The sequence below is a fragment of the Pteropus vampyrus genome, unplaced genomic scaffold, assembly GCF_000151845.1.
Source record: "Pteropus vampyrus isolate Shadow unplaced genomic scaffold, Pvam_2.0 Scaffold116, whole genome shotgun sequence".
NCBI lineage: Eukaryota > Metazoa > Chordata > Mammalia > Chiroptera > Pteropodidae > Pteropus > Pteropus vampyrus.
The window spans coordinates 5,081,376-5,096,610 of NW_011888897.1; the positions used below are offsets into that span (position 1 = coordinate 5,081,376).

The 15,235-nt window shown below is 38.9% G+C and overlaps 2 long non-coding RNA genes across 4 annotated transcripts in view; one reads left to right on the top strand and one right to left on the bottom strand.

Moving 5' to 3' along the window:
• Positions 1-13,079, top strand: part of LOC111743555 — a 339,938-nt gene extending 326,859 nt beyond the window's left edge. For 2 of the 3 annotated variants that reach the window (XR_002781768.1, XR_002781766.1), the window contains 2 exons: positions 3,378-3,450; positions 8,273-8,780. This is a non-coding gene — a long non-coding RNA (uncharacterized LOC111743555). Of the gene's footprint in view, positions 1-3,377; positions 3,451-8,272; positions 8,781-12,857 lie in introns of those variants that run through there. The other variant, XR_002781767.1, reaches the window with a different exon arrangement.
• On the bottom strand, positions 3,099-6,792 carry LOC111743556. The gene is made up of 3 exons (XR_002781769.1): positions 6,665-6,792; positions 4,154-4,284; positions 3,099-3,416 (listed from the first exon to the last, which is right to left on the bottom strand). It is a non-coding gene; the product is annotated as an uncharacterized LOC111743556 (long non-coding RNA).
• Positions 13,080-15,235: the final 2,156 nt, after the last annotated feature.

A 15,235-nucleotide genomic window follows, 5' to 3' on the forward strand; every position in this document is an offset into this window, starting at 1 on the left:
TTTTTTTTTTTTTTTTTTTTTTGCTATTTGCTCTTGTGAACTAAGAAATTCTCCATCTTGCATAAACTAGTTCAATTTGATTGTCTTTTACTGGTAACTAAATATTTAATACAGAAAGAAAAGGTCATTGTGGGCTGAGCTAATCAGTGTGTGCAGACTATTTTAGAGGTGAGAGTGAGCTGGATCCTGTAGGGCGCATGGAGAAGAAGTAGCAATGCACTGGAGGTGGCAATGTAAAGAAAGCACAGTGAGAAATAAGCAAATAAGCACAGATGTGGCATTTGTGGAGACAGGCCCACAGAGCATGCAGCAGTTCAGAGTAGAGACTTTGAAATCAGATAAATTTGGGCATACATCTTAGCTTTGCTGTTTTGAGTCTAGGGTCTTGGGGTAGAGTCCCAGCGTCTCTGAGTTTTATATAATTGTTGCAAGGTTTAAATGAGATTATGTATTTAAAACATCACAGTGATTGGTGCAGTAGTAGAAATCATAGTAACGCTAGCAGTGGTAGTCATTTGTGGTTATACTTATTGGGAAAGAATACTTAAAGATATGATTATTTTATTCCAAATGAATAATTGGTATAATTGACACCATTCTCTAGATAGTCTAAGGAAAATTATTAACCAAATTGTAATCACTTAGAAAAGAATAAGTGAGTCCTAAGAGTCAGCTATGGCCTACCAAGAACAGGTCATGCCGAATTAATTTCCCATCGCTTTTGTTAGCTTTATGAGGTGGAGGAAGTAGGGAAATTTTACCAACACCTTCTGTCCTTTATGAAAGGCACTCGTTCAAGTTACTATAGAGCCTGACTTGAATACTTTAAGTCAGGGGATTCCCTTTTCCCAGAATACCCTAGATTTCTCATCAGCTCTGTCTATTTTGAGAAAGCTTTTTATTTTATTGACCTGAAATTTCTATATTTGCGTCTTAGTTCTGCCCTTTGGGTGTGCACAATAAGAAGACTGTTTCTTCTTCCTTCTACTACTTGAAGATCCCTCTTACATCTTCCTTCAGATATATTCTCTTCTGTTACATCAATCCTCAGTTCTTCACACCCCTCTTTAGTTAAAATAATTTCTAAACATGTCCAGTTGTCCTCTTTAGTGTTTTATTTGGCCATGTCCCTTCTGAAGTGTGGAAACTCTTAGACTTGGTTGTGATATTTCTGATGTTTTCAGACCTCTGTGGATTGCAGGACTGATACATAGAATGCTTTAATATTTTTATCTTATGATTTCAGTATTAGTAACATTTTAAAGGAGCTATGTCACATTGTTGACTCATTTTGAACTCAAAAAGCACAGAATCCAACTGTACCATTTAAAATTCTCCCTTCTAAATTTAAATCTATAGCTGTGCTATAACTATTGATTTTTTTTTTTACCTAAAATGTAGGGTTTTACCATTATACTTCTTGTTAGTTTCAGCACAGTAACCCAACCTGTCAAAAGCTTGATCCTATCATCTGTCATGTTAGTTATCCCTCCCGGCTTCATTTTATCCTCAAATTGGATTTGCATGATCCTACATCATAAGCCACTGACAGGAGTGTTGAATAGGACAGAACCAAGTGCGGAGCCCTGAAGCATGTCTTAAAGACTTCCTCCTACATTTACATAGTTTTATTAATTGGTACTCCTTCAGTAAAGTGTTTCAACCAGCTAAGAATTTTCTTATTTGCATTCTAGTCATCTTCTCACATAGCTATTAAAAACTTCTTTGGAGTTATGAGAAGCACCTAGGATCTGGTTATTTTAGTCAAAGTTCTTCAGAGAAACAACATTAATAAATGTGTGTTTGTGTATATATATTCAACTGATTAGATGAGGCCTACCTACTTTATGGCGGGTTATCTGCCTTGCTCAAAGTCCACCGATTCAGATGTTAATCTCATCCAAAAACACCTTCGCAAAAAACATCCAGAATGACGTTTCACCAAATATGTGGACACCATGGCCCAGCCAAGTTGACACATAAAATTAAGCATCACACTGGTGTTGGACATATCTGGCCTGCCATGAAGGCTGCCAAATTGTTCAGGCCGCATTCTTCACAAAGGCACTGTGCTGAGGAAGTGAGTGGGCACTGAACTGTAGTCAAGGTACTACTCACCAAGCCATGTACCCCAGACTCTGCCAGCATCTGCTAGCAGGAAGGGCACTTTGTACTAATTAGTGTGTAGGCACAATCTATTTATGAAGCCATGTGCCCTTGGGCACTTTTTTTCTAATTTGCACAAAACCTCGGAACAGGCAACCTTCAATTTTACACTTGGATTCTAATTCTGACTCAGCTTCTCAGTAGCTACATGCCCATGGGCTGTCATTTATTTATATGAAGCCAGTTTTCCTCATCTGCAGAATGGGATATATATCTGGTTGTGAGATGTAGATCAAATGAGTTAACACTTATGAAACACCTGGCCGTCTTGGTGTCTGGCACACAGTGGTTATGTAGGGTGATGGTGTTGTACAGCATCTCACTAATCTACATCCTGGTATTCACTCCAGAAATGACTTCTCAGCATGTTCTCCATCCCAAGTGTTTCTTCTTTATGTGGCTTACCTATGGATTCCATTTAGAATCGTTGACTGATCTGAACGACCACAAGGGCTGCTTTCCAAACATTTAAACAAGAGACTCAGACGATGAAAGTCCTTGTCTGGCTTTAGGTAAGGACTTTTGGAGTTGAGGGACAGTGAGACGAGTCCATAAGTTCCCACTGCCTGGAGCACACAGCTGGCAAGTCTAATTTTAAGTCCTCGCTGAAGCCCCTTTGACATCATAAACGCAGAATGTCCTATTTCATCAAAACAATGCACTCTGGAGGGATGATAAACAGATGACAGCCATGCAGCTTTCCCAAATGGAGCAGAACACATGGTCACAAATAATGTTTATAAATAATAGTTGTACAAAGAAATGCTGAATTGAGAATGAATAAATAACAAGACTTTTTTCCCCTTTAATTAAAAGGACTTGGCCGACCTAAAATATCAAGGTATCATTTGCCATTGTAGAGGAGGACACTTGGAATTGAGCATTAAATCTTTTCTGATAATTTCACAGCAGCTTAAAATCTCAAACATATAACGTTTTTTAGCTTGACGCTCCCTCCAATAAAAGAATGATGCTTTAAATAAATCAAATTTGAATGAATAGAGAATAAGAAAACATCTTATATGGCTGGATTTTTATAAAAGTCACAATTCGAAAACAGCTGAGTATGTAGTTCCTCTGTAGAGTGTGATGTAGAGTGTATTCCTTCTCCAATAGACTCTGCTCCAGATTAATTTCACATTTTTCTGAATAAAGCATGTTTGCATTCTTCCTGTCTTTCTTCTTGTCCCTCCTCTTCCTCTTCTCTACAGGAAAGCAGACTTGACAGTGACAGCGGTGTCCGTGCACAGCTGGCAGAAAGAAATCCAAAAGCTAGTAAATCAGGTCTGTTTTCTTTTCAGTAATTCCTTCCAACCCATGGCTTTCTCTCTCCCTGCCCCTGAAGTCAGACCTTCTTGTGTATATGTGTATAAGAAAAAAGAAAAAAGAAGGAAGGGAAGGAGGGAGACAGATAGAAAGGAAACAAAGTAGTAAATGGAAAAAGAGAAACAAAAGGGAAGGAGAGAAATCGTGATGGTCCCCTACTCTTTTTTGCTAGTGTCCACTGAGTGAGATTGATTCTGTGATAACTTATCAAGAGTAGAAAGAACTCTATGCTTTGGAGATTTCTGCTTCTATTGCCTTAATCTTCTCACAACTCCTGAGGTTCTCCACTGACTCAATTCCCTCTAAACCGTAGATAATAGAATCACAGCCTCGACAAAAGCCTTCGAGGTTGTCCGGTTCATTTTGTAGAGAAAAGGACCAAGGCCTTGTGAGGGATGACTCAGCCAAGGTCATTCAGCCAGCTGTGGCTGCAGCTGCACTAGAATGCACATTTCCTGAAATCAGTTCAGGGCTTTTGTCACTGCTGTATGCCGAGTCTCTGCAAACAGCTTACTATTCCCATGATCTCTAGTTGGATGTCACTTTGAGCTTTCCTGAAAATACAGTTGGACAAATGCCAGTTGGTTTGTACATCAATTTACTTTTCTTATGCTCTTCCAGGAGGCTGAGGAATACAAGCAGTCGTATTAACTTTAAATACCTTGGTTTAGCATAAAACGTTCTCAGTTATCATCATCCTCTCCAGTCCTCTCAAGGCTCGTACTTCAGTGTCTCTAAACCACTCTCTGTTTCTTGCACACATCTAGTCCTTGCAGATGCCACACCTTCTGCCTGAAAAATCATAACAACAGTGACGACAGTTGGCATTTGTTTGTTGCATACAATGCTTCACCAGCAATGATTGATTGGCAGATCACTGGAATCAATCACCCATTGACTTATAACACTGGCTCATTTACTAACCATGCTGAACTATTAAGAAACCACAGCACTGCCATTTATTGCTTCTGAGGCGGAAGGGAATATTTCATGGTGTCATACAGGGAATATCATGGTGTATCAGTTAAGGCTCAGACAGGAAAACAGAAACCGGTCTAGGTATTTCGAGCCAGAAGGGTCTTAAAATAGGGGATTGGATGCATGCAAAACCATCGGAAGAACTGAAAGTTGAAAGGTCAGGAAAAGGCTCTGCTGGCTCTCAGGTTTCTGCTATAGTCGCAGAACCCACAGAATGGTCACCACAGCCTGAAACACTAAATTAGCTGATTTTCAGAGACCACTGAAAAACTTTTTGCCAACCTGCTGAAGCCCATGCATTTTCCCACCATTGCTAGAATAGTGCTAATATCTCTCTGTTTTGTTTGCTTTCTACCTATCATGGGAGTTCTTTTAACTCGTACAATCTAGCTCGGAAACTTTATAGCAAAGGATTTTGGGAAGTGTAGTTTCCAGACTTGTAGCCTATAAGCTAGAAGGAGAGAATGGTGGCAAATTGCCAGAAATCTGACACAGATGGCCCCTATATTTCTTCATATTGTGGTGGGAGGAGGAAAAGGAAAATCCTTTTTTAGCTTCTATTTCCACTCTAGGTAAGCAGCGACTTTTCTTATCAAAGATGTTTCAACTTCCTCCTCTCGTCACCATAGCCTGCAAAAGAACACTAACCGTATAGGGAATAAAGATATCAATGATATTGCAAAATGTACTAAAGGCTGCAGTCATTCCCAGGTTAATAATCTATACCAGAGGTTAAGAACCTTTTTCTGTAAGGGGCTAGATAGTAAATATTTTAGACTTTATGGGTTATCTGGTCTCTGTCACAGCTCAACTCTGCCCTGATAGTGCTAAAGCAGCCATAGACAATATATAAATGAATAAATGTGTTTTAATGAAACTTTATTTCAAATACAGGCAGTAAACTAGATTTGTCCTGCAGGCCATAGTTTTCTGATCTAGATCAATAATAAGAAAAAAAAAAAAAAGCAGAAAACAAAACCGACTTCATCCCCCAAAACGAACAAACAAAAAAACATTTTAGCCACCTATTAGAGCTATCTATGATGACAATGATAATGCAGCAGACAGTGAAGAAGGCACAGAATATGCAAGAATTATTTGCTTACTTGTTTTGGTTAAAGGGACGGGAGTTGTTCCTATACTCTGGTGAGGAGCAAAAAAAGACTAATAGAATCCATGGATAGCTTCGAAGTTGCTTATACATATGAATATGTATAGTACCTGGGACATACAATTCTCACTATAGAGTTTGACCGTAGGCTTCTCAACAAAGCCTTTTTTTTTTTTCTTTTACTATTATCAATAATCTTTCAATTCCAAATGATGAAAACTCAGTCCAAATTGACTTAAGCAAAAGGAAGGATGCCTTAGCTCTTACAGCTGAAAATCAGAGTGTTGCTGATTTACTGCACACTTGGCTCTGGGTGTGCATGCGGAATTAGTAGAAATCACTCTTTCTCCATTGGTCGGCCCTGCTTCTCTCTGCTTTTCTTCATTCTCACTCAGGCAGACTTTCCCTTTGGGGTGATACATCTCATAGTTCTAGCAAAGTCCCAGGGTTGACTCTAATTGTCCTGAACTGAGTGTCAGGCTCAATACAGAACTGATTATTCTGGCAAAGGGCAGGAAAATGCTGAGTGCCTAAGCCTAGGTTCTATGCCCCATTGCCGGTAGAATCAGCCACATCTCAACCACATAGACTGAGAGTAGGGGAGGAAGCATAGCTCGTATGAGGCAGATCAGTAAATAAGTCTAAATAACAATGGAATTTCTCTAATTTGAATAAATATAACAAACTTTCTTGAGCAATACCTTTCTTAAGATTCTTAAATGAGAGCATTTTTCTTTCTAAATAAGAATCGTTTGATCATTTGTCTTGTTTTTCTTTAGTTTTCATGAAAGCAATTAATGAACAAGAGCGGGGGCGGAGGGTGGGGAGAGAGAGAGAGAGAGAGGCAAAGGTCACAGTTTTCTTTCTAGGAGGTTCTGACAATTGACCTTACCTTTCCTTTAGCTGATTCACTGAAGTATATAAAGACTTTGAAGCTTTTAAAAGCAAAGAGCATATAGATTTCATTTTTATCAGGTTAAAGAGATGTGAGTTCCACCATGCCTGAAACAGCCCCTACCCTATCAGCAGTGGATATGCAATTTAAGTGTGGCTACCAGTACTGTGGTGTAAGCAAGCACTGACCTTTTAGATTAGTGCCTAAGCCTTCATTAAGAAGAGCATCCAAAGTGACAGCCATGCCTCTAAGGAAGCCCAGCATTCCACACTGGTAGCCCAAGCAGTGAAAATTGACTTGGCGTGGGATTCTCCTCTCTCAGGCCCCCATACTGGGAGCCAGGAGCATAAGACAGCATGTTGGCAGATTCCAATCACTTAGGAGCTTTCCTTTATGACGCTGCTTTGTAAGAATGCGTCTAGTTAAATTCACAGGGTCATTGACTATGGCTTTCAAAACACGAGGTTTTATGAAGGAATGCGGACCTGGAATCCAAGGTTCAGAGCCCAGACCTTCAAACAGATTAATCGCCATGGGGAGCATCATAAGAGTTTTCTAACCTTGGCTTCATCCTGTGCCCTAGCAACCGTGGGGCCCCTATTCAGCAGACCCAGGAGTCCACTATGGTCTGTTGGACAGAGCATTGGGCCGGGAGCCAAGAACTGGGGCAGGCTCATTTCAGCTCCCCGACTGGCTCCCTATGTGCTCCCTTGAGCAAGTTCTTAACTGCTCTGTCTGAATTTCCATCTTATTAAGTTAAGAGAAGAACAGTAATGCCCCAAGACATAGAGTTCCAGAGTGGGGGGTAGAGGTGGGACAGGTGTATGTGTGTGCATGTGTGTGTCTGTGTGTGTCTGTGTCTGTGTCTGTGTCTGTTGGGGAGGGGAAGTGTCTGGAGAGCAAGTAAATCATTTGCGATAAAGAAAGTGTCTTGCTCTGTCTAGTGGATAAAAAGAGTGACTATTTGCTGCTCATACACTTGCCTTCTGATAAGCTGAAGAAGAGTAATAGGGAGACAAAAGAGATAAATAAGACTGAGGAACAAATGAAAAATTGACAGTCTATCCCGTGAGCATAAGTAAGCTTCTTTAAGAATTTTCTGGAGTCCTGTATTAAAATGTAAAACTATATTTTTCTAAATTTGAATTTATTTTCCTACAGTTTAGAGGGCATATGATAAATGCTAAATAAATATTTATTGTATTAGTAAAAGAATTTTAAATGTTAGCTAGAATGTAGCCTGTCTGTACCAGACAAGGCAACCTGTGGAGATTATTATGGCTTACTAATGACACCTAGCATTTATTGAGTGCTTACTGTGTGACAAACATGAAGCTTCACACTTTTGTATGGATTGTCTCATTTCTTCCTAATAATAGACACAGGATGTTTACACTTGAGAAAACTAACATAGATGTATAGGGGTTAAATAAATTTCCATGAGGTTGCGGAGCTGGAATTAGAACCCAGTTGGTTCTAGAGTCCACATAACTGCCTCTGGTGCTCTGCCAGTGATCGTTCTGTTGACCAGGTACTGTCACATGGGACTAGGAAGACCTGGAACTGAAAGCACCACCCAAGAAGAAGTGTTGGTCCTGGGTAGGGTTGCCAGATTTAGCTAATAAAAATTCAGAATGCCTAATTCAATTTGAACTTAAGATAAATAACATTTTACTATATATATGTCTTATGCAATATTTGGAACATGCTTATACTAAAAAAGTATTTATTGTTTAACTGAAATTTAAATTGAACTGGGTATCCTCTATTTTATCTTACAATGCTCTTCCTGGAAGACATGGCTGCTGTTGAAGAGAAAAGCCATTCCATAAATTGTGGGCAGTCTGAGATTACAAAGAAAAGGACCTGCACAGTGACTTCCTCTTTACAACTTGCCACTCAGTCTCAACCTCCCACCCAAAATGACTTGTTTCTCCAAACCAGTTGAAATCTAAAGTGCATTAGGCACTTATAATTATGAGAACATGTGAGTGAGTAAGAAGGAGGAGTGGGTACCCTGTAAAGAAAAACATCCTTATGTAAAAGTGCTTTGTGTTTGTGGGAGGAGTTCAGGGGTAATTTCTGCCGATATACGGTTGGCCCTGGAACAACGTGAGGAGAGTTCGTTAGGGGCACCCCCACCCCCACATAGTCAAAAATCTGCATGTAACTTTTGACTCCCCTAAAACTTAACTGCTAATAGCCTATTGTTGACTATTGTTACAGCCTTACCAGTACGATAAAGAGCCAATTAACACATATTCGGTATATGTATTTTATACTACATTCTTACAATAAAGTAACCTAGAGAAAGGGAAATGTTATTAAGACAATCATAAGGAAGAGAAAATATATTTACAGTATTTATTTTTAAAAAATCTGTGCATAAGTAGGCCCAGGCAGTTCAAACTCATGTTGTTCAAGGGTCATCTCAAGCAATAAGAACTGTAGGCCTGTAACCTCCAGTTGCCTATGGCTCAGAGATGTGTTTTCTTTGGCTCAGTGATTATTGCTGAGGCCCTACCCTCTGCCCACCAAGATAGCCTCTACCTATCTTATTTTTTTTTATACTTATCTATTAGCCAAGTCTATTCATTTATGTTATCTGTCTATACCCTCTCTCCAGCCATTTAGGTTAATAACTACTTTTAGGAAGACACCTACCCAACAGATAAGAAGAATTCAATTTTAATTCTACAACTGCATTGGATTAGATAATTTAGGCAAATGTATGCAGATTTAAATACAATTTATGCAAATTCCCAGTGATCCTCCTATTTCATGCATATGGCAATGGCCATTGGTAAAATCCTACCTAGTAAAGACCACAGGTAGAGAATGTGTGTAACTGAGCACTGGATTGACTTGGGGTTCTCAGAGCCTTGAAAGAGCATATGGAGTAAATGTTAATAGAGACTAACATAAAGAGGAAGGCTCAGGGTCTGGAATGAAACATCTTTGGTTCAGAGGCAGTGAGGCACTTAATCTTTGATTTATAAACAGCCCAGAATCAGACATAGGAATATCCGTTTTCTGCTTATGAGAATCTTTTTCTCCAAAGAAATAAAGAGATCTGCCCACCATTTAAATGAAGAAAAATGGGTCTCACATACCTTCATTTTGCTTGCCTTGATACAAACCAGATTATGAATTTTGAAGACTTTCACCTTACCCATGATTTTGTGTTCAGAACAGAATCATGCTCCAAAGTGCTGATTGAGATCTGCTCCATTGTAGAAAAAAGTTGTCGAGAGTTTTAAGAAACAGTGTTAACAAATCATGTTCACGGTTTGATTAAGGAACCAATTTTTTTTTTTTTTTTGCTTTTGACCTCATTGTTATAGTAACACTTTTTATTGAGAGTCAGTGGATTAAATAAACTAATAATCATGGAACTGATTTGACAACTGTATAATGTGAAAAGGAGTTGATGGAACCATTACACAGTTCTTAAACTTCCTTTGTCTTTGCTCAAAATTCAACTTCTGATATCTAAGTGGACAAAGAAAAGTAGCATTTGGACTGGGGAGAAAAGTGCATCTCAGATTACTTTCTTGTTTCTAGCCTTGAGGAAGATCAGTGATGAGGGGCCATAGGAGGTACTGGATATGGGAGCATAAATGCCAAAAGCCTGTTATGTACTTAAATCTGGCTGGTGACTATTTATCTTCATGTTCCTTTTATCCTTACCCAAACCATTAGGTAATCAAGTTTAGACTATTCACTTATGCATTTTCAATATTTATCTTCAGGCCATTTAAACCAAGGTGCATTTCTGTGATTAAAAGTGGCACAATAAGAAGAGTTATGAAAAACGACTATAAAAGAAGAAAATTGGAGAGATAAGCTAAATAAACGAAAGCAATTAGAAAACAGGCCTCACAAAGAGATGGAAATACATGTAATTTTGTGGAAGAAATAGATAATGTTAGTTAAAGGTTTATAGAGTGCTTGGGGGGAAATGAGAGTCAGATATTTAAATGTGAGGCAGAGATGAACTAGAAATCAGTGGAATTGATGGAGTGGGAGAATAAATTATTTGAGATTCAAAGTTTTAAATAGGGTTCCAATGGTGTTTTGAGACAGAATGTCAGAAGACCAACACGAGTGAATTACAGAAATCAAGATAGAAGGTAATAAATAAACTTGAGGAGCCTGGATGAAGGAAAGAAAAAGAATTAATTTTAAAAGGCCGAAAGTGTGTTTGAGTGGTAATGAATAACATATTGAGACTAAAATATGCATATTCAACAGGAATATAAGATCATCAGATTAAATAGTTAAGAAATGATATGAATATAATAGGAAATAGAAAAGACAGAGCAGATGGAAAATAAGGCATTTTCTATTTCTCTTTTAGGATTAAGAGTTCTGATTGCAAATGGAGGGGAATAAATGTCAAGATAAAATTAATGTGCTCTTGACAAATAAAAGAAGCTACTACCAAAGAGAGATGAGATAGTGCCTACACACACACACATACACACACACACACACACACACACACACACACACACACACACACACACTTACTCACTCACTAAAGTAAAGTATATTTGGCAATTCTTGCTTCTTCCAGGAAGCAGTTGCTGAAAATTCTTACATAATGTTCCATTTATTATTTTATTAAAACCCTTAAAGTGGCACCATTTGCAGTATTTTTCTTTCTTAATTTGCAATTATCTTTGTGCTGTGGATCCAAAGTTTTTCTCATTGTTGTTACACATGTAGGTTTCATGTCTCTTCCACTGTTTTTCAACAGTAAGGTACAGAGCTTTAATATTGTTTGTCTTTTTCCCTACCACATAGCACCTGCTCACAATGTTTTATATCTGTTTTACTCACTAGTGCACACCAAAAAAAAAATAGATATGGGAAGAGAGTCATATTTTAAGAGAAAGAGACTAAAATTTAGAGCTGAAATTAAGTTCAGAAATAAGTTATCTGGATAGAAGAATAGAAAAATATGAACTGATGAGAGCCAATTCAAGCAAATGTCTGACCGCAGGGAGGTCAGTATGACCATGATAGAACAAAAACGTTTCAAGTTGAAAATGGAGTTAACTGAAGCATTATTTCACCTGACAAGGAATATCAACATACTTACACAAATGGATGTTTTTTTCTCTCCTTAGGAAGGCAAAATCAGTTACATAACTTTTCTAAAAAGGATGGTCCTCTCGCCCTGCTGATAATGATGGAGAGGTGTGTACCTTGCCAAGATGAACGTACTTAGGTCCCTGTGTCAGACCTTGAATTTGACCAGAGTTTTTCCCCAGCGTTTTTCAAAGGCATTGAAAATTTTCATCTGCAGAGTAAAATGAATTTAATAATCAAAACCATGGAGAAAATCATGCTGGTTGACCTTACTATCAGTTGCGCAGTCTGCTGACATGCTTTTTTTTTTTTTTTTTAACATAAAAGAGATCTGGTCTACAATGGGAATAACAGTTAAAAGGCACAAAACTGACAGCAACTTGTTAATTCAGAGGCAGAAGCAAAAGAGAAGTAATACTATATGAAGGTGTATTCACGTAATTTATAGGGCATCTGTCTAGAAGCCATTAACTCAGGTACTGTTTCATTAACTCTCCAGGCTCAGCTCACTAATAGACCTGTTGGCAGGATGTAGAGATCTCTATTCCTTATCATCAAATGACCCCTTGAATTAGATCCCACATATTAGGTCTCAATAAAGCTATCTTTCTGCTCTCGAGTGATTCCCCACGACTGTGTGATTAAGGGTATCCATCCATTCACAGTTTTCCAGTGCAAAACAAATGAGAAATTTTTCTGTGAAACAGAAGTCTGTGTTATAGGGAATTAAGCATTCTTTATGACACCAGTAAGATGTAAGCGAAGTGTGAATCTTTTTCTTTACTGAAGTACGAATGCGGTATTTCTTGGAATCAGAGCATGGTGCAGGGAACTGAAGATATTATGTCCTTTAAAACTCCAAAAAAATATTTTCAGCTGAGTTTTAATGTGTTTCAGGCCCTTGATTCTGTCAGGTAGGGGCAGCAATTGTTTTAATGGAACATGGTGAATTTTTTAATGAAAAATGGTGAATTTATGAGCATGGCTTCCAGAAAAGAGAAAAGCACACTTCATGGTGCCTGGTCTAGGCTTGGGATCGTAGGGTAGGGATTTGAATGGTATGTTGCTTCATATAAATTGAAATTCTTTCTAGATTTACCTCTAGTCTAGGTTTGAAAGGGTCCGGATGTTTCTCCCTCCCCATGCCTTCTTTTAAAAATCTTTCCCCACTACCGTTGCAATCTTCTTTGCAATTTTTTTTCATATACTAGAAGCCAGTTCTGTGATTCTAATCAAACTGCCTCTTTTTTTCACCATCCTTTCCTCCTTCATTTCTGTTTATAGCCTTGCCATGGGCCAGGCGCAGCATTTGTGGTGGAATACAGAGCAAAAAGAAGATGGAACTGCAAGGAGACGTAGACAAATCTGCTATTATAGTATTATAGTTGGAGACTTCAACACACCTCTTTCAGTAATTGACAGGAAAAACAAAAAAAAAAAAACCTGAGGGGCTTACAGTCTTGTGGGAAGTTACAGATACATACCGTCCATTACGGGGCAGGTGATAAGTGGACCAACAAGCATATATTCTCTGTGTTATGGGCAGAGGATGATCAAGAGGATCTAGGAAGGGTTTTTCAGTCAGACTGTAAGCTCCACAAGGGCTCAGAGTTGCTGGTATCAGACATTGAAGGAGGTTAAGTATTAAGTGATGATGAGTGGATAAATAAAAGAATGAAAGGAGAAAGAAGGAAGAATTAAATGAGGCAGTGTGCATCTTGAAGGATAAGTGAGTGGATAGTGTATAAGAGAGCCACACTGGGTATGAAAGTGCAGCTGCTCAAGAGTGTAAAGCAGGGGACACAGTGTTAAAGCTTTGGGGATATATATAAAATGTTCCGTTAGGACATGGACTATGTGTTTTTACCTTTTAACCCTCACTTATTACAGAGTAGCTCTTGTTGATTCTCAGTGAAAAAAAGTATTATTGGAATGAATGAAGGTGATGAGGGCCATTGGAGGATGTTAATTAAGGGAATAAAATGCTGAGATGCTTATTTTAGAAAGGTGACCCTGGCATCAGTATAAGGTATAGCTTTAGCGTTTTTGGAGTATAGTGGTTTGCATTATGGCCCACACTTAACGAAGGAGAAAGTATGGTGGTAGAGAATAGAAAAATTGGTGTGCATTGCTCTATTTTTCTATATTCGTGCACTGCTCCACAATGTATTTCTTATAGTGTCATGGACAAAAACATTTAAGAATCTTTGGGCTCAAGTTTGGAGAAGTAATGACAGCAAGACAGGCTACATCTGCCATTGAGGCAGAAAATAATGAAGGCCTGGATAAGGCCACTGTTTTATGTTGCAAGGAACTACTTTGGATTAATTTTCTGCCTTATCATATCTATTCCTGTGTTGGATTTTGCAAGACCCTGAATAAGCGAGGAAATTGGGAAGATGAAAAGAAGCTCTAAATTTCAAGTCGGGGAATTTCCGTGTAGTTATCCCTTTGTAACAAAGCTGGGACATCTATCCTCATCCTAATGTGCTTAATTCGTTTTAGAAAAAGAAATCTTAAGTTTACACACACACACACACACACACACACACACACACACACACACACACATATCTTAACTCTATATATACATATATATATTAAAAGTGTTGCTGCTGACACACCCATGGTGTCTGAGTCCCTCTCCAATTTTGAAGTGACCAGATTCATAGATGTTTTGGAAAAAGGAGAAATGGTTGTGGTAGAAGGATCAGGGTATGTTTCCAGGGGCAGCTGTAACAATTTTCCACAAACTAGGGGCTTAAAACAACAGAAATGTATTACCTCATAGTTCTAGAGGCTGGAAGTCTGAAATCAGGTGTTGATGGGTCCATGCTCCTTCTTAAGGTTTTAGGGGAAAATCTGCTCTTTGCCTTTTCCAGCTTCTAGTGGCCGTTGGCATTCTTTAACTTGTGATTGTATGGCTCCAATCTCTGCCTGTGTCTTCATATCACATTCTCCTCTGTATCTGCCTTCTCTTCTATGTGTCTCTTTTAATGACGCTTGTCATTGGATTTAGGGCCTACCCAGATAATGCATGACAATCTCCTCATTACAAGATCTTTAACTTAATTACATCTGCAAAGATTCTTTTCCCAAATAAAATAACATTGACAGGTTCTGGGGATAAGGACAGGAACATATTGTTTCAGGGCTACCCACTTAGCCCACTACAGTGGGGAAGTGCACTTTGGCCAATATTTATATGACACTTCGCCAGCATAGACCTGGTCTGTACATCTGCTATAGAGGGAATACGTGTCCCCCCAAAATTCATATGTTGACACTCTAATCCCTAATGCGATGGTATTTGGAGGTGCGCCTTTGGGAGGTAGGTAGTCATAAGGGTGGAGCCTCATGGTGGGATTAGTGTCCTTATAAGAAGAAGCAGGGAAGTACATTCTCTTTCTCTCCCTCCCTCCTTGTCTCTCTCCCTCCCTCCCTCCCTTTCTTGGCCAAGGGAGGGTACACAGAGAAGGCACTTCTGTACAAACCAGGAAGTGGAGCTTCACCAGACTCTGGAACTGCCAGTACCTTGATCTTGGACTTCCCAGCCTCCAGAACTGTGAGAAATAATGTGTTTGTTATTGAAGCTACCTGTCCATGGTCTTCCTCTATAGCAGCCCAGGCTGATGGAGCCAGCAGCCAAGCTAACACAAAGT